The following is an 18,226-nucleotide window of genomic DNA, read 5'->3' as shown; positions in this document are numbered from 1 at the left end:
GGTGCTGTTGGATCCATTTTGTGGAAAGGGACAGTGTCCTTCCTGCTACAGAGCTCATGCTTGATTGGTCTGTATTAGTGTCATCCTGGCTATCAGAATATTTTGAATATTGCTTCTGACTTACATCTGCACTCTTTTCTTCACATGTAGGTTGGATTACCAAGCTGTAACCCAAGATGACCTGTCCAACCATGAAAATAAACCCCACTGACATGTCTAAACTTTATGGGCAACTGGTGAAATGCAGTGGATTTACAAGGAGCTACCCCCCAGGCTTCATCAAATGAGGCAACTGAGTGCTGTTGAAATAATTGTTTTATTTACAGTCCATTAAACTTCCAGTGGGCAGATTACCAAACCAGGGTTGATCATACCTGGGACCATAGGTCAGTAACATCCCTTACTTGTAACCATTTCTCCCTAGAGTCCAGACTAGTGGACACGTTCCTCTGGTCCAACCATGTTCTGGCCTCCATGACTCTGATGGTTCAGCTTATTAGGTCAGCTCTTGTGGAGTTGTACATGTGCTTTCCTGCAAGATCAAGAAAGTTGATCCCCAGGTCACATTGAGTCCTTAGTCCTGAATGTTGTATCCTACACTGAATTTCTCAGATGCATCACTCTGTCTGCAAGGGCTGAGAATGGGGAGGAAGACGGGAAAAAGTTTTGGGAGTTATGTAACAGTTTTGAAGTTGGAGATTGTATTTCTCTCGTTCACTTTTCCTGGGCCATCGTAAATACTTCTTGCATAAGCACAGCCAGTCATATGTGGTAGGCCAGTCCTGACCTACTATTCCAAACGTATAATTATGACTTATAATAAGTAGGACTTATAATAAGAAGGATGATAATTGTCATGTAGTGATGGAGCAGCCATGTGCTGAACACAGGGCTAGATGGTTTCACATACATTGTCTCACTTATATTTTATTTATTTATTTTTGAGACAGGGTCTTGCTCTGTGGCCCATGTTGGAGTGTGGTGACACCATTATAGCTCACTGCAGCCTCAAACTCCTGGGCTCAAGTGATCTTCCTGCCTTAGCTTCCTGTGCAGCTAGGACTACAAGCATGTGCCACCATGCCTGACTAATTTTTTTTTTTTTTTAATTTTTGTAGAGATGGGGTTTTGCTATGGTGTGCAGGCTGGTGTTGAACTAGTGGCCTCAAGCAATCCTCCCATCTCAGCCTCCTCAAGTGCTGGCATTATAGACGTAAGCCACTGCGTCCAGCTTCATTTAGTTTTTAGAACAATAATCCTGCAAATAGACATTTCTCATCTTTTATAGATAAATAACCTGAGGCTCTGAGAAACTTATAACTTGCTCATTTACTTAGCCCAGCTCGGTCTAGCACCAATTTTATATCTTTAAAATTCCCTTACTTACTCCTCTAGTCAAGGTTATCTTGGGCACAGAGAGTTCTTTAAATATTCCAGCCACCTGTCACCCAAGGAATGTTCTGAACCCTGACAATCTCTGAAGTGTTCCTGCCCTTGCATGAAAATGACTCTATCTGGTTTATAATTAGAAGTGAAATGATTTTAAATGGCTTCCACATGGCTTAGTTTTCCAAGCAGTTCCAGTTACATAGAACTTCATATAAACAGATAATGAGAGGCTAGAGTTGGAGAGCACAGTTCCTGTTTCCAAATTGGCTTGAAGTGGGGACATCTGCTCTGCATGAAACCTGGGTCAGGCTGCCCCTCTCATCTGTGACCTCCTGTGGTCAGGAGGGGCTTGCTCTGGATTATATAAAGACTTCACAAGAGTACTGGAAGCGGGGACAGAATCAACTTGAGCAAAAAACCTAATTGGTTTGAATCTTTCCTTGACTATCAGTAATTATTTTGAGATTGATGGCCTATCTTATAATAAAATAACTGTTTCCTTTCCAAAGATAGGATTTCTTGCCTTGGTTGCAAGTCCAAACAATTTCACTTAACTGGCTTTCACAAAGATGACCTGATAGGAGTCTAATGACTTTCCTTACAATGAATTATGCAGATTGGAGGATATTTACTCAATAAGTTTACTTCCAGCCTTCCCCTCCATATTCTCAACACACACACATAGCCTTTTATTACTGCTACTATTATTATTTATTATTATTTTTTGAGATGGAGTCTCGCTCTGTCTCCCAAGCTGGAGTGCAGTGGCGCGATCTTGGCTCACTGCAAGCTCTGCCTCCCGGGTTCACGCTATTCTCCTGCCTCAGCCTCCCAAGTAGCTGGGACTGGGTGCCCACCACCATGCCCAGCTAATTTTTTGTATTTTTAGTATAAATGGGGTTTCACCGTGTTAGCCAGGATGATCTCGATTTGACCTCGCGATCTGCCTGCCTCGGCCTCCCAAAGTGCTGGGATTACAGGCATGAGCCACCGTGCCTGGCCTATTATTATTATTTTTAATTCCAAAACTGAATGGAGAATGTGGGAGTTGAAAACTTGTGCAAGTTGTAGAGCCTGGGTCTGAGGTTTCCCTTGAAACTGTCACTGGTCTTCCAGAAGACCAGCTATCCCAGATATATTAATAGTAGAATCGAAGGGCCCTGAGATACCTGACTTCAGAAATTCTTGAGTTCCCAAAGCCAACATAAAGCTAGAGGATCTCCTGCATGAAGCTTGGAGGGCCAGTATGTGCTCATGAGAGAGGCAGAGGGAGAGTGTCTTCCAGAATACCAATCTAGGGTCCTGGAAAACCCTGCTCAACAAACAGTTTTTCTTCTTTTCCTCAGCAAATCCAAGTGGGTCCCTTCTTTGTATGATGGTTTTGGGCTCTGTCTTTTCCATAGATTATTTCTGCCAAGTCTGGTCTTCAATGATGCAGTTAATTGATAAATCTCATCTATTTTAATTTAATGCTTGAATGAGTGGCTACTCATGCGAGGTATTGGTCTAGGTATTGGGCTGCAAAGATGAACCAAATTTAGATTCTTCCCCAAGGAGTTTACAGTCTACCAGGAGAGAAGTCAAGTATAGCCGGGGATGGGAAGGGATGCACATAAACACACCGTTACTATAGGGTGTGTTAAGATAGAAAGAGGCAAAATGTAATGAAAGAAGATGGGAGGAAATGGCCCCAGTGACTCCTCATAAGGGGCAGAGAACCCCTGAAAAGGCAGTTTCTAGTTTGAAGGTTCTCTGAGATACGTAATGTCTACTTGAGCCAGGATAAATCTGCTTTGGGCTTTTATTTCTATTTCTTTCCTAGCTTCTGGAAAGAGGGCTTTCATGGAGGACATTGACAGCAGGTTTAAAATGGGGGGCATGGTTTGGGGGTTTGGTGAACCCCACCGATAGATGTGAAGCCAGAAGGAGGAAGCCCAATGCTGGTATGGTTTCCTGCTCAAGAAGATGCCAGAGCCTCTGAGCAGGGGTCATGGTCTGAGGAGGCTTGTGACTCTCTTATTTAACTTACAGCTTTAAAGGAAATAACATCTTTGTAGCCAAAGTCCACCGGGATTTGTATTTGTATTTCTAAAAAAAGAGGAAGACTACACAAAAACCTGTAGTCAAATATTGATTGTAGCTTCATTTGTAATAGCCAACGACTGGGAATAAGCTAGATGTTTCTCAGTGGGCGAATGGTTAAATAAACTATGGTACGTCTATATCACTGAATACTGCTCAGCCATAAACAGGAATGAGTTACTGGTGCATGGAACAACTTGGATGAATCTCAAGGGAAATGTGCTGAGTGAAAAAGTCAATCCAAAGGATTGCATATTGTATGATTTCATTTATATGAACAATAACACATGGTAGAGATGGAAAGCAGATTAGGGATGGATGGGGTTAGCAACGGGAGTGTGGGGGTGGGAGTGAAGTGGATGTATGCAGGTATTATGAAAGGGTAACAGGGGAAGGAAGCCTTGGAATAGTTCTGTATCTTGACTGTAGTAGTGGATGTGCTAATCTCCGCATGTAATAAAACTGCAGAAGCCCAAACGCACACACACATGCACACGTGTGAGCACACATAAAAATGAGGAAATCCAGGCTGGGCACGGTGGCTCACGTCTGTAATTCCAGCACTTTGGGAGCCTGAGGTGGGTGGATCACGAGGTCAGGTGTTTGAGACCAGCTGACCAACATGGTGAAACCCCGTCTCTACTAAAAATACAAAGAAAATTAGCCGGGCATGGTGATGCGTGCCTGTAATCTCAGCTACTCAGGAGGCTGAGGCAGAAGAATCGCTTGAACCCGGGAGGTGGAGCTTGCAGTGAGCCGAGATTGCGCCAGTCTGGGCGACAGAGCAAGACTCTCTCAAAAAAAAAAAAAAAAAAAAAAAAAAAAAAAAAAAAAAAAAATCTGACTAAAATTAGTGGATTGTATCAATGTCATTTTTCTGGCTTTGATATTGTACTATGGTTTTGAAATATGGTGTGATTAGCAAAACTGGGTAAAGGGTACAGGAGATATCTTTGTATTATTTCTTACAAGTGCATGTGAATCTATAATGATCTCAAAACAAAAAGTTTAAAAAGAAGAAAAAGAGGCTTGTGAGCTTCCTTAAGCCTGTGACTTGCTTCACATTTATCATGTTTGTTACCTTCCCTGACACAAGCAGGAGGTGAGCGTTGGGGAGGTTCTGAGGATAGAGAATTACTCCTGGCTTAGGGGTAGACTGGCTCCATTGAGGAGGCCGAATGGCATCTGAACCCTGAAAGACTGTCCAGAATTGGGCACATAAAGTCTAAAGGGAGAGTGTATAGGTAAAGACAGAGGGCAGGACAGAATGGAATGACAATGTGAAATGAGACATAATTGGGTTTGGTTGGGAAAAAGAGGGAAGGAGTGGGGGTAGGAGTGGAAAAGAAGGTGGGGGCAAATCATGGTAGTTGAGAAGACTGGGCAATGGGGAGGTCATTGAAGACTCCGTGAGGGTGCTGAGCTGTGCTTCAGGGAAATCAGTCTGGCAGCAGTGTAGGGAGAGAGGTCAGATGGGGATATAGAGGGAGAGAAATTAGGAACCCATTCCTGCAATCTGGGAAACAGAGAGGTCAAGATAAATTTCCTCTGCCTGTACTAGGATCATTTACAAGTTAAGTTTATTTCTCTCTCATATAAAAGAAGTTATGGTAAGCAGTCCAGAACTGATATGTACACACCACAAAGTTATCAGGGATCTAGTCCTTTTCTAGCTCTTTGCTGTGCCATCCCTAGGGTGCTGCTGTCGTTCTCAAGGTCATTGCAGCAGCAAAGTTGAGGAACTGGGTAGAAAAGCATGTTTTTGTAGAACAGCTTCCCAGAAGTCCCACATAACATGCTTGCCTACTTCCCATTGGCTAGAACTTAGTCATGTGGCCACATCTAACTGGAGGGGAGTCTGGGAAATGTAGTCTTTTAGCTGAGTCGCCATGTGCCCGGCTAAAATGGAGAGTTCATTAAGGAAAAAAGGGAGAAGGGATGTTGGGGAAGGCAAATGGTATTATGCCTCAGAGTCTGAATTCAAGTAGTGGTGAAGAGAATGGAGAGGAGAGGGAGAATATGTGAGATATGCAGGCACATAATGACTGGGCTTGACAAGTGATTAGAAATGGGTTGGAAATAAGAGAGGTTTGGAGCCTGAGTAAAGTGAAGTGGTGGAAACCATAGCTAACATGTGCCAGGCACTGGTCTAAGTGTTTTTGCATGTATTTCACATTGATTCCTCATGACAGCACTATGAGGTAGGTCCTGCTATTATTATCTCAATTTTGCAGATGAAGGAAATGGGACATTGAGGTAATTTGCTTGCCCAAGCATCACAGTTAGTAGCAGAACCAGAATTTGAACCTGGGCAGCTGGTTCCAGAGCTGGTACCCTTAACCACTGCTGTAGACTGAATCTTTCTGTCCCCTCAAAATTTGAATGTTGAAACTTAATCTCCAGTGTGACGGTATTTGGAAGTGGGGAGGTCTTTGGGGGATGATTAGATCATGAAGATGGAGTCCTCATGAATGAAATTAGTGCCCTTATAAAAAAGACCCCAGAGAGCTCCCTACCCCTTTTGCCACATGAGGACTCAATGAGAAGACAGTCTTCCGTGAGCCAGGAGGAGGGCCTGATATGGTTTGGATCTTTGTCCCTGCCCATATATCATGTTGAAATGTAATCCCCAGTATTGGAGATGAGGCCTGGTAAGAGGTGATTGGCTCATGGGAGTGGTTTCTCACAGTTTAACACCATTGGCCTTGATGCTGTTGTCATGATAGTGAGTTCTTGTGAGATCTGGCTGTTTAAAAGTGTATGGCACCCCTCTCTTCTCTCTTTTCCTCCCAGCCATTTGAAGTGTTGGCTCCTCCTTGTCCTTCTGGCATGATTGTAAGTTTCCTGAGGCCTCCCTAGAAGATAAGCACATGGCAGCATCATGCTTCCTGTACAGCCTGCAGAACTGTGAGCCAATTAAAATTCTTATTTATAAACTACTCGGTCTCAGCTATTTATTTATAGCAATGCAAGAACAATCTAATACAAGGCCTTATCAGACACTGAATCTGCTCATGCCTTAATCTTGGACTTCTCAGCCTCTAGAACTGTGAGAAATGAAGGCTTGAGCCACCCGTCTATGATATTTTAGTTATAGCAATCAAAATGGACTAAGACAACCACTATGCCTGTGGTGGCACTGTGAATAGAGAGAGAGGGAACACAGAAATATCTAGATCTGTGTGCTGATACCACTTATTTTCTCCACATTATTCTCCTTTTTCCTTGATTATATTTAACTTCTGTAGTGCTCTGTTGTACGTGGTATAGAAAACTTGTTGAGTTGACTTTCCCACGTGGGCTTGGAAGACCACACACAGATCTGATAACCTGCCCTTTGTTTTGGTCATTGACAATTTCAAGCCTTGGCCTGGGGTAGGCACTGAGCATTGATAATGCCTTGGGGCATTTCAAACCTTACTTTCCCCCCAGTAGCCTCTGGCCCTCTTTTTGGTACCCCTAGCGGGCCCGAAAGGCACCCTGAGTTCGAACCAGGGACCTCAGAGTCCCCAGGGCCCATTGCAGCAGCTGATGGGAAGGCACTTTCTTCTGGGGGTGGTTCTGGGGGCTGCATTCCAGATGTCCCAGTTGGTCAGGAAGTAGATTGCCCAGAGCCTATGTTACCAGGTCCAAATGGGACAAGAGAGGAAGGAAAAGCCAAGAGGCAAGCTAGTGGGACCCAGAGCCTTGGGAAGCTGATGCCTGGGAAAGCCTAGGTGAGAAGCTAGGCTTAATATGGTTTCTAGGGTGCAGTGGGCAGCTCTGCTTTCCAAGGGCTGGGGATATAGCTCTAGAAAGGACAGAAGGGATTTGTTTTGTAGCCAAATGTAACTTGGAAACAATAATCTGTCTGCCACCTCTGTTTTGCAAAAACCATGATAGAGGCCAAATCCATGCCAGGGCTGAAGACCAAGAATGGAGTAATGTCTGCAGAGAGAAGGGTAATTAGTAAATTCCTTAATTAAAGTTGGGTTCCTGTTTTTCCAGTCAATTCTAATCATTTGCTAGATTTTAACACAGCTTCTTTGGCCTGCAGGGTACAGCCATAGAGTTCAGAAAACCAGGATCCAATGATCTTGGATAAAGTAAGTAAGACCTGGTTTCCTCTTATGTGAAATGACTATCACAAAATTTATTTCTCGAAGCTGTAAGAATCTAAAAAGTAACATGTAAAATGTTTTCAATCTCTCAAGGTTAGTTATTTATTACATTAGTGATAATGATGCCGTATTAGCCACTAATGTCTGTTAGTGAAGGCTTCTGTGCTTAAATTTCATGCTTCATTGAATCCTACTGATCTCCTTTTCTCACCAAGGTGCCATTCTGCACTGACACCTGTAATCAAAGCTTGAATATTTACTTAGGTACCAAAAGATTAATCTTGACAAAATTCATGAAGTTTCTGCTCACTAGACATTAGCCATCATCCCTGGTATGTGACATCCTTCTCTTATCCTGATTTCTAAACATATATTTAAATATAGGTTAAGAAAGTATTGTTTCAGAGCCAGTAAGTTAATGGAAAAAAAAAGGGCTTTCTTTGAAGGAGAATCTCACACTGGATTGAACCTCAATGTTTTGATATACAGTGCCTCTATTTTAGTTGTTACTAAATACTTTCATTTTCCATTCCACTTCTTTTTCTTTTTCTTCAACCAAGATGTAATTGCTGGAGACCAAGCTCATCTGTAATTATTCCATAATAAAAATATAGACAGGAATAAGATGTAGTCCTGTCCTCAATAAGTTCATAGTCTGGGAGAGAAGACAAACTTGAAAATAAATAATTGCAATACACGAGACAAATGCCATCGAATAAATATATACAGGGTACAGAGGTGGCATCTCAGGAAGAAGGAACAAAGACACCTTGGCATTTCAGCTGGGAGGAGAAGATACATGTTGATATCATCACTGTCTAAGTGTGTAACCTCAGAATTCACCAATCACTTGGCAAAACTGGATTCTTTCTTGCATATAATGTTAATCTTTTGAATTCCAGAGATTGAGAAGTAATTTGGGTTTTTATTAGTTCTAGTCTCTTCTTCTTTCATCTCATTATACTTCTTAATCCCTAATTTATATATTTATAATGTAAAATGCATTTGGTCATCTATCCTGACCTCAATCTCTCCAACAATCTTTCTATGTCTGGTTTTTATTTTTCCATCATAAATCTTTAATGTGCATAGCTGTGTTCCTTTTCTTGAAATCCAAACTTGCCCCATCATATCTGCAAAAATTTGAAAGCTTGACAATACACTCATTGGCAAGGCTATAGGGAAACAGGTATTCTTATCCATTGTTGGTAGGAATGAAAAACGGCATAATTTTTATGGAGGGGAATTTGGTAATAGCTAATAAAACTATATATGCATTTATCCTCTGACCCAGCAATTAAACTGATAGTAATTTATTCTGAAGATATACTTCTAATAATACAAAAAAATGCACAAAATTATTAATTATAGTTGGAAACCATCTTAATGTCCAAGCATAGGAAACTGACTAAATTATGGGTACTCACACACAATGGAGTACTATACAGCTGTAAACAAGAGTGAGTGGCTGGGTAGGTGGCTCACACCTGTAATCCTAGCACTTTGGGAGGCTGAAGTGGGTGGATTGCTTGAGCCCAGGGATTGAAGACCAGCCTGGGCAATGTGGTGAAATCTTGTCTTTACAAAAAAAAAAAGAAAAATTAGTCAGAAGTGGTGGCATGTCACTGTAGTCACAGCTGCTTGGGAGGCTGAAGTGGGAAGACTGCTTGAGCCTGGGAGGTGAAGGTTGCTGTGAGCCGAGATCATGCCACTGCACTCCAGCTTGGGTGATAGAGTGAGACATTGTCTCAACAACAACAACAACAAAGAAAGAGGAAACTATCTATCAACTGATGTGGAATTATTTCTAAGAGATATTGTTAAGAGAAAAAAGCAAAGTGCAAAATAATATATATGGTATGCTATCTTTTATGTAAGAGACAAGGAAAAATAAGAAAACATATATTTGTTTATCTCTAAAAAACAAAGGATAAATCAGGAAGCATTAAAGTCGGTGAAGGGAATAGGACAGAAGAAATATGGAAGGAGGAATACTTCTCTGAATAGATCTTTTTGTGTAGTTTTGACCTTCAGAAGCATGTTAATGTTTTATATATTCTAAAGTAAAATTAATAAGGATGGAAAAGGGCAAAAATCCCTAAAACTGAATGCAGGCTGAAACAAATTAGCCAATTGTTTTTCAAATGAATACCATAAGCACCTCGAAGAGAAAAAAAGAAAGGACTAATCCTAGTAACTTATGAACATAGTATTTGACTATATACCCTCAGACTTAGGTGAAGGAATATGTAGAACTGTACATACATACATACCACTACTACTACATCTCCTCCTCCTCCTCCTTCTTCTTTCTTCTTTCTTCCTTCCTTCCTCCTTCCTCCCTCCTCCCTCCTCTATCCTCCCTCCTCCTCCTCCTCCTTTTCCTCCTCCTCCTTCTTCTTCTTCTTCTTCTTTTTTTTTTTTTGAAATGGTGTCCTGCTGTCTTTCCCAGGCTAGAGTGCAGTGGTGAGATCTTGGCTCACTGCAACCTCCGCCTCCTGGGTTCAACCGATTTTCATGCCTCAGCCTCCTGAGTAGCTGGCACTACAGGCACGTGGCACCACACCTGGCTAATTTTTTGTATTTTTGGTAGAGATGGGGTTTCGCCATGTTGGCCAGGCTGGTCTCAAACTCTTGACCTCAGGTGATCCACCAACCTCGGGCTCTCAAAGCGCTGGGATTACAGGTGTGAGCCACTGCACCCTGCTGAGAAAAAGCAATTCTGAAACAACTTTATATCTGTGAAAGTTGTCACAATCAAAAGGAAGTCACTTGTGTTACAATCCTGACAAGTGGAGCCAGGGAAGGATATGAAGGGAGGGTTCTCGTGAATGTATGCCTGACAATAAGAACTATTGCAAAACACTGCAAAAACCCCAACCTTGCACAAAGGTCACTGTAACTTTACACAGAAAATACTTCTGCAAGGATGTCTGTCCAGCAACTGCCCATCCGACTTCAGACTGACACCACCCTTGTTATTGATCCTTGTAGCCAAGGATAATTGACTCAAAGCAACTTATGTAATCTCCCTCATTTTTCCTTTAAAAACTTTCATTTGTCTCAACCTCCCTGAATATGCACGTAGTTTACTATGGCGTGTGCATTCCCATTGCAATGCGACTCCTTAATAAATATCATTTTCTTTCAGAGAATCTCCCACTCTGTTATTTAGGTTTGACATATGTATTACAGGAGTGAGCAAATGACTAAATGTGTTGCTATTGGGAAGCAGGGTTCTCATTAAGGAAAAAGTGACAATATATGGAATGGGGAGAAGGCAAGAAAGAGCCCTGTTGAGATGGATTGAAATTTGGGATATCACTGTGTATTATATTTCTAAAATGCATACGTATATGTGTGTATAAATTTGCATGAATATATACACCTGTGTGTATTACCTAGTTTTGTCTGCTGAAAGGGCCAAGAAGCAATAACACCTCAGTGGCAATGGACACACCTTGTGCCCACATCTTGGTCTCTAATTCCATTCCCCACCAAAAGGACTCAGGGCTCTTGGGAGAACCAACTGATTCCAGATTAGGGCAGGCTGTACCAGGTGAGCCTGGAACTTTCTAAATTTCTAGTATAACAGAATGTTCTGCTATGCTGATACTAGAACTTAAGAATGAGCTCAAAAAGAGATGGGACCACGTCACAAGGACACAGGAGCCAGCCTGAAAGAACTCCCGCTGGCTAAATCTGGGACAATTTAAGTAATTAAGTATAATAATGAATTATAAGCTATTAAAAATCAGAATTTATGAGTCCCTATTGATAATAAATGGGTAAAATATTTACTTTATTTATATGGGGAAAAGCAAGGGCTCTTGCTTACAGTGAAATGCTGAATGCCAACTTATAAATTGGGAGGAAGGGCTGGAGCTGGTAAGTTAGCATTTTAGAACCATTATGGCAAAGATCAGCAAGAATCATCAAGCGAGAATCATCAATGGATGCAAAAACTAGGGAGGAATTTAGATAAGAAGCAGGATATTTGTTTGGTCTAAAAATATTTCCCTACAGACTGAGTATTATTTCCAAGGGAAACAAAAGTAGCAATTATACTGTAGAGAAATTTGACAGCTTGACTGGGTTTTCAAAATCTGCAATGAGGGCAGATGGATGTTGTGTGCCTCCTGATGTGATGCCCTGGGAAGGACACAATGGCACCTCTGTCGTATTCCAGCCAAGAATGTATAACCTGAGTCATGAGGAAATATTAGACAAACTCTAAATGAGAAACATTCTGTTAAAAATGGGGCAGGGCTCTTGACTTGGAAAATATCATCATGAAGGGCTAAGAAAGGGTCTGGAAGTGCCCCAGATCAATGAAGGATGGAGACAGCTAAACTCAATCCCTGACCCTAGACTGGATTCCATTCTGGAGGGGAAAATGCTGTAAAGACATTATTGGGTCAATTGACAAAAATGGGACAGTAGATTAGATAAAAGTACTGTTAAATTTACTGAAGTTGAGGATGATATTCTGGCTATATAAGAGAATGTATACACGTACACGTACACAGTGATTTTTTTTTTTGGAGATAGAGTCTTGCTCTGTCGCCCAGACTGGAGTGCAGTGGTGTGATCTCGCCTCACTGCAAGCTCTGCCTCCCGGGTTCAACCGATTCGCCTGCCTCAGCCTCCTGAGTAGCTGGGACTACAGGCATGTGCCACCACGCCCAGCTAATTTTTATATATTTTTTAGTAGAGACGGGGTTTCACCATGTCGGCCAGGATGGTCTCGATCTCTTGACCTCATGATTTCGTGATCTGTCCCCCTTGGCCTCCCAAAGTGCTGGGATTACAGGCGTGAGCCACCGTGCCCGGCCAACACATACAGTGATTCTTGAACAGTGTAGGGGTTATGGACACTGACTCCTCCCATGGTCAAAAATCCTCATACAATTTTTAACTCCCTTGAAACTTAACTACTAATTGCCTACTGTTGACCAGAAGCCCTATTGATAACATAAGCAGTTAATGAACATATATTTTGTATGTTATCTGCATCATATACTATATTGTTATGAAGTAAGCTAGAGAAAAGAAAATGTTATGAAGAATATAATAAAAAAGAGAAAGTATATTTGCAGCACTGTACTGTATTTATTGATGCTGTAAGTTTGCCTCATCTGTTTACAAGATGAATCGTCCATCTAAAATGATGGCAACCGCAGCTGCAGACATCAATCTATGGTACATATCAAGCAATTTAACTTTTTCTTGTAATGTCATGACTTTTCTCTGCTTCTTGGGAGCACTTCCAGGATCACTTGTGGCACTTGGTATGGGTTCCATGGTGTTATTCAAAGTTTACAGTATTGCACTAAACATGATGAAAAATACACGAGAACCGCGAAAGGTTACATTTTACTGTGATGAAGGATATAGTAGAGACGAACTGCTTACGTGAAGATGATTAGTGTTGCACAGCATCTACTCACATCATTGTACTCACTGCAATAACAATAGGTGGTAGCTATGAAATTATTACAGTAGTGCAGTATGTACTGCAGTGAACTTTATGCAGTGGCGATTTCAAACTACATCTTTATGTGTGTTTACATTTCTCTCGACTGTGAATGATACCACATATAGTCTGGAAGTATTTGTGTGTGTATGCTTTGATAAATATCATCTAATAATAATAGATTTGTGTATATTTTACAGTTGTAAATGACAAAATAGACTAGTATCTACATATATTTTCATAACATACCTCATTTTTTCTTAATTTTTATAGCTATGTGCTTAAAATAGCTTCATCTAGGGTATTTCAGGCTATGCAGTTTATCTGCAAGTTTTTTCAAATTGTTGTAAATCTCCAAAAAAATTTCCAAAGTTTTTATTGGAAAAAATCTGGGTATTTGTGGACCAGTGCAGTTCAAACCTGTATTATTCAAGGATCAACTAATACACATAGAAAAAGAGAGAGAGCGAGGAAGAACAAATAATAAAACAAATGGGTTAACTGTTAATAATGGGTGGATCTTGGTAAAAGAAATACAGGTTGGCCGGGCGCGGTGGCTCAAGCCTGTAATCCCAGCACTTTGGGAGGCCGAGACGGGCGGATCACGAGGTCAGGAGATCAAGACCATCCTGGCTAACACAGTGAAACCCTGTCTCTACTAAAAACTACAAAAAACTAGCCGGGCGAGGTGGCAGGCGCCTGTAGTCCCAGCTACTCGGGAGGCTGAGGCAGGAGAATGGCGTGAGCCCGGGAGGTGGAGGTTGCAGTGAGCTGACATCCGGCCACTGCACTCCAGCCTGGGTGACAGAGCGAGACTCCGTCTCAAAAAAAAAAAAAAAAAAAAAAAAAAAAAAAAAAAAAAAGAAATACAGGCATTCTTTTTTTTTTTTTTTTTTCTTGAGACGGAGTCTTGCTCTGTTGCCAGGCTGGAGTGCAGTGGCGCGATCTCGGCTCACTGCAATCTCTGCCTCCCGGGTTCAAGCAATTCCCCTGCCCCAGTCTCCTGAGTAGTTGGGACTACAGGCATGTACCACCATGCCTGGCTAATTTTTTTTTTTTTTTTTTTTTTTTTGATTTTAGTAGAGACGGGGTTTCACTATGTTGGCCAGGATGGTCTCAAACTCCTGACCTCAGGTGATCTGCCTGCCTCTGCCTCCCAAGGTGCTGGGATTACAGGCGAGAGCCACTGTGCCCAGCCTAGAAATACAGGCATTCTTTTACTATTTTTCTTACAGTTTTTCTCTTAAGTTTAAAATTATATTGAAATAAAAAATATTCAGTCCTGCATGTTCTGCTTTGGTTCGGGAACATTTGTCTCCCTACTATGCCGTAGGTTGGTTTTGGTTCTGGGGATCCTGTTGATGTCTGACCATGTCTTAGAATAGATAATGCCAGGAATTAAAAAAATCTTTTATTTTGGGTAGTGAAACGCTTTCTTTGCAAATAAAATCTTATGTGGGGCATCAAGCTGCAGAGGAGATGACAGAAGCCGCTCTGAGGGAAGCATGTGTGTGCTTGTTGGGTGTTGTATCAGTCCTGTCCACTGTGCCTCCCTCTCCTCTGCCTGCTGGGCAGCTCTGAGGCACCTCCAGGGAATGTTTGACAACCACTGCTCAAAATTAAACTGGCCACGGTCCAACTGACCTTAGCAGCCCCTGAATGAGAATGACTGTTCTTGATTGGGTGAAAACCTCAGAATGACTTCAGAGCAGTTGACTTGTGCTTTGTGAACATGGCCTCATGCGTGCTTTCAGTGATAAATGTCCAGTTTTTTTTCCTGCCTCTCCATGAGGTTACTCTGCCCTTGGCCCGTGGTTCACACTTGAGAACTATTCAGCCACAAGGCTCTGCAGGTCAAGCCCAGCGTGTGATGGTTTCAGAGTTGAGTCCTTTCTGAAGAAGTGTGTATAGATCAGACTTATGTAAATAGAATCACATTTTCCCATCGCTGCTTTATGGTCATTTGAGATTCATTTTCAAATGGCCATGGTGCCTTGCTGCAGGTAGAATTTATATTTATCTATCTTCCTCCTTTCCTTTTCTGTCAGGTAGTTAAGAGTCTTTAACATGTTTGGTGGAGGGGAGCTTGGCATTTAAAGCCCTTTTGAAAGTGACTTAGCCCCTCAACTGCTCTGAAAGTTGGAACCTCCAAAGGTTTATATCTACTTTATAGCTCAAACCCGAGTCAACCTAAAATGTAAGAGTATTATTTATTCAAGAAGCCTTGGAAGATTGTACATAACAAATTCATTTTGTCGAAAAGGATGCAGCCATCTTCTTAATGATTTACCTCAAGTTTCCGTAAAACTTTTGGCAGGGACCAAGACCGCAAGACCCTTAATGGCCACCCACCCCATTGTTCTTTGCATGGGAAGACGAGACTCCCACATCATGAACTGCTATAAAGTTGAGGACAGAGAGGACCCCTGGGTTTCATCTCTTGTGACAATTCCTGTTAATGGTAGTAACTTCCTGGAGTCCTATGTTGAAAAGGTTTCTGGGGTAGCATCTGGGCTTGGTGAGAATGAGGGTTATGATCGATTTGTGATGTCTACTTGGGTGTGGAATGGGAACATTATCCAGGTGTTTGCAGCATACATGATATTCCTGGCCTAAAAATAACTCTCAGGGGCTCTGTTTGTTTGGAAAGACCGTGGTCCTTCATTGGCCATGAGCACTGGTCTATTTCATGTGCTTTCTTACTAAACAAGGAACCCTGGCTGTGTTGCCCTGTATGGGAGGAACCAGAGAACACTTGCTGAGGCTTTGGGTGATTTTCCTGCACACATATTTCCAACCCATTGCAACAAAGGAGCCCTTAGTACAGAGTATGGTAAATGAAGTGCACCCCTCACCCCTAGCCTGTACCAAACAAGATATGTTTGAGTTCAGCTGGTTGGCATGTCCATATTGAAATTTTAGAATCTTAGCCTTTCTTTTTAAAATTTCAGAACCTTGAAATTTCTTGTAGTTGCACAAACTCTGCGATGTTTCCCTGTAATTTAAGTGCCAAGAAAATTTGACCCTGGCAGACCCAACCTCTCTCAACACCTACCTCAATACTGAGGCCTAAGAAGCGGAATAGAATTTAGAGAAAATTCCTCTGTCAAACTATGCCTGATACTCACAGATGGATGGCGGATTTTCCTCCCTTGAATCCCACAGCATTTTTAACCTCTTAGGTTAACTATGTAGTGCTTTTGGCTTTGTTTTCATTAGGTTCCCCTTCATCCCCCTCTTGCCCTATAGATGATGAAAATCTTCTAACATTTAATCAGCAAAAATGTTTGAAGGACAATTATTGTGTTTTACTTTTCTTCGTCTTCTCAGCACTCCTGGCAGTGTTGCAAAGACCCCTTCAAAGACCCTTCTAAGACCCTAGTATGTGTTTGCAAAGTGACTTATTTCAAAGACACTTGTTTTTGAAATTGTTTTCAGGGTAAGAATAAAAAGGCTGACTGAGCCGTGTTAACCTAGGCAATTTGTGATGGAATTGTGCCTTCCATCTCTCTGCCTTTTCCCCCTTCTCCAGGTGTTCAGATTTCAGTTGCTTTTGGAAATCCTCAAAGACCAACTTTCTGAAGCTGAGTAGCTGGAGATGTTCTTACTGGGAGGCAGCGTATTAAAGGCAGTACTCAGAAGGATTCAATGCATGTTGTATTCACAAACAGCCGCGACTAAGGAAGACTGTGTGAATGTCATTGTATTTCCCAGTAACACTTGCTTGCCTTAGCCAGTGTGGCCCTCCCTTCTCTGAAGCAGAACCCAGGTCCTTATCTATGCAGTCCTTTCAGGTCAGACCTTGTTTACATGGACACTTGCCTGCATATGTTCTCTGTTCTAACTTTGGGGCCAGATAAATAAACAGGAGGCTGAAGGCAAAAATACCTCCATTGAAAGAAGTCATGGCTAGAAATGGGGCCCCAGAGAGGAGCAGAAATAGGTACAAGAAACTAAGAAAGAGCAGCTTAAGCCGTACTATTTAGAGTGCCAAAGGAGGGCCCACATTTCTATGTTGAAACTTGTATAAAATGGCTCTATCTTACCTCTCCTCCTCTTGTATCCTCCCTCCTTCACGGAAGCATCTGTGAAGATCTTGTAATTAAAAAGTTGAAACTAGAAAAAAAAAACAAAAAACAAAATGAAAATGACACCTCTAGAAGTGCTTTGTTTTTTGATTCAAATAAACTGAAAACACATTAAAATCAGAGTTTCAAATAATTTTTATGTGACTCTCCTTCAATATAGTGCCCCAGTTTCATTCTATCCAAGTGGATGGTCTTGACATGACCATGGTTTGAGATACTTTGAAAAGTCAAATATAATAAGTTTTTGTTTATGGAAGAAATTTAAAAAACCCGAGGTATTTTGTAATTTCTTGGTAACTTACTGATAATGACCAACTGGACCCTGAATTCCAACAGATAATCTAAAACTCATGTATCTAAATATACACATCAACACTCCCGCCTGTCTCCCCAAACTCACCTCCAGTTTGCCCCTGCCTCACCAGGCTCCAGGCCCCTTTCTCCCTTTCTTCTTCAAAGTTGCCTCCAGGTGCTGTTCCCTGTCCTGGAAGGATATTCTCCTTCCTTTCCTACTGCAGACAGGTGGCCTTCCCTGATCACCCTGATCACTGAGAGTAATCAATAATAACTTCTTATTCTTTATTTTAGCCTCCTTTTCTTTCCTTCAAAACTTTCATCAAAATTCATACATGTTTTATTTGTTTGTTTACTGGTTTTTGGATTCCCTAAAATTAACCTCTTTGAATGCTGGGACTATGTCTCTCTGCTTTACCCTAGGGTTTCCAGTCGCAAAGGACTGGTTGAATGAATGAATAAACTTGTGAGTCATGTAAAAATGGAGCTGGCAGGAAGGAAACACACTAAGCCATTTGCTGGTAGAGTCACTCCCTGGCATCGAGAGGGTTTTTATCAGCAACTTTGCTGCCCCTGCCAAAGGCCAGGCGGGGACATCAGGAGGCATCAGTGTGGAAAATGCAGTAAGAAAAGCGGAGCTCCTTTCGATGCCTGATCATTGGAAGATGTAATGTGCTCTCCGTAGTTCAGTGGTATTTATTACTGGAAAGGGATCCCAATCCAGACCCCAAAAGAAGGTTCTTGGATCTCTCACAAGAGAGAAGTCGAGGCAAGTCCACAGAGTAAAGTGAAAGCAA

General features: G+C 41.8%; 1 long non-coding RNA gene across 4 annotated transcripts; it reads right to left on the bottom strand.

Annotated features, from left to right (window-relative positions):
* Positions 1 to 306: 306 nt before the first annotated feature.
* On the bottom strand, positions 307 to 17,871 carry LOC104660073. Of its 4 annotated transcripts, none has more exons than XR_747662.2 (3): positions 17,536 to 17,871; positions 17,094 to 17,163; positions 307 to 532 (listed from the first exon to the last, which is right to left on the bottom strand). It is a non-coding gene; the product is annotated as an uncharacterized LOC104660073 (long non-coding RNA). The 4 variants fall into 4 exon arrangements; XR_747661.2 differs by lacking the exon at positions 307 to 532 and adding an exon at positions 10,222 to 10,277; XR_004053267.1 differs by lacking the exon at positions 307 to 532 and adding an exon at positions 10,230 to 10,274.
* Positions 17,872 to 18,226: the final 355 nt, after the last annotated feature.

This window comes from Rhinopithecus roxellana, chromosome 14, assembly GCF_007565055.1.
Source record: "Rhinopithecus roxellana isolate Shanxi Qingling chromosome 14, ASM756505v1, whole genome shotgun sequence".
In the NCBI taxonomy this organism is placed as follows: Eukaryota; Metazoa; Chordata; class Mammalia; order Primates; family Cercopithecidae; genus Rhinopithecus; species Rhinopithecus roxellana.
The sequence above is the reverse complement of the archived record's forward strand: the minus strand, read 5'-3'. Positions and strand labels throughout refer to the sequence as shown.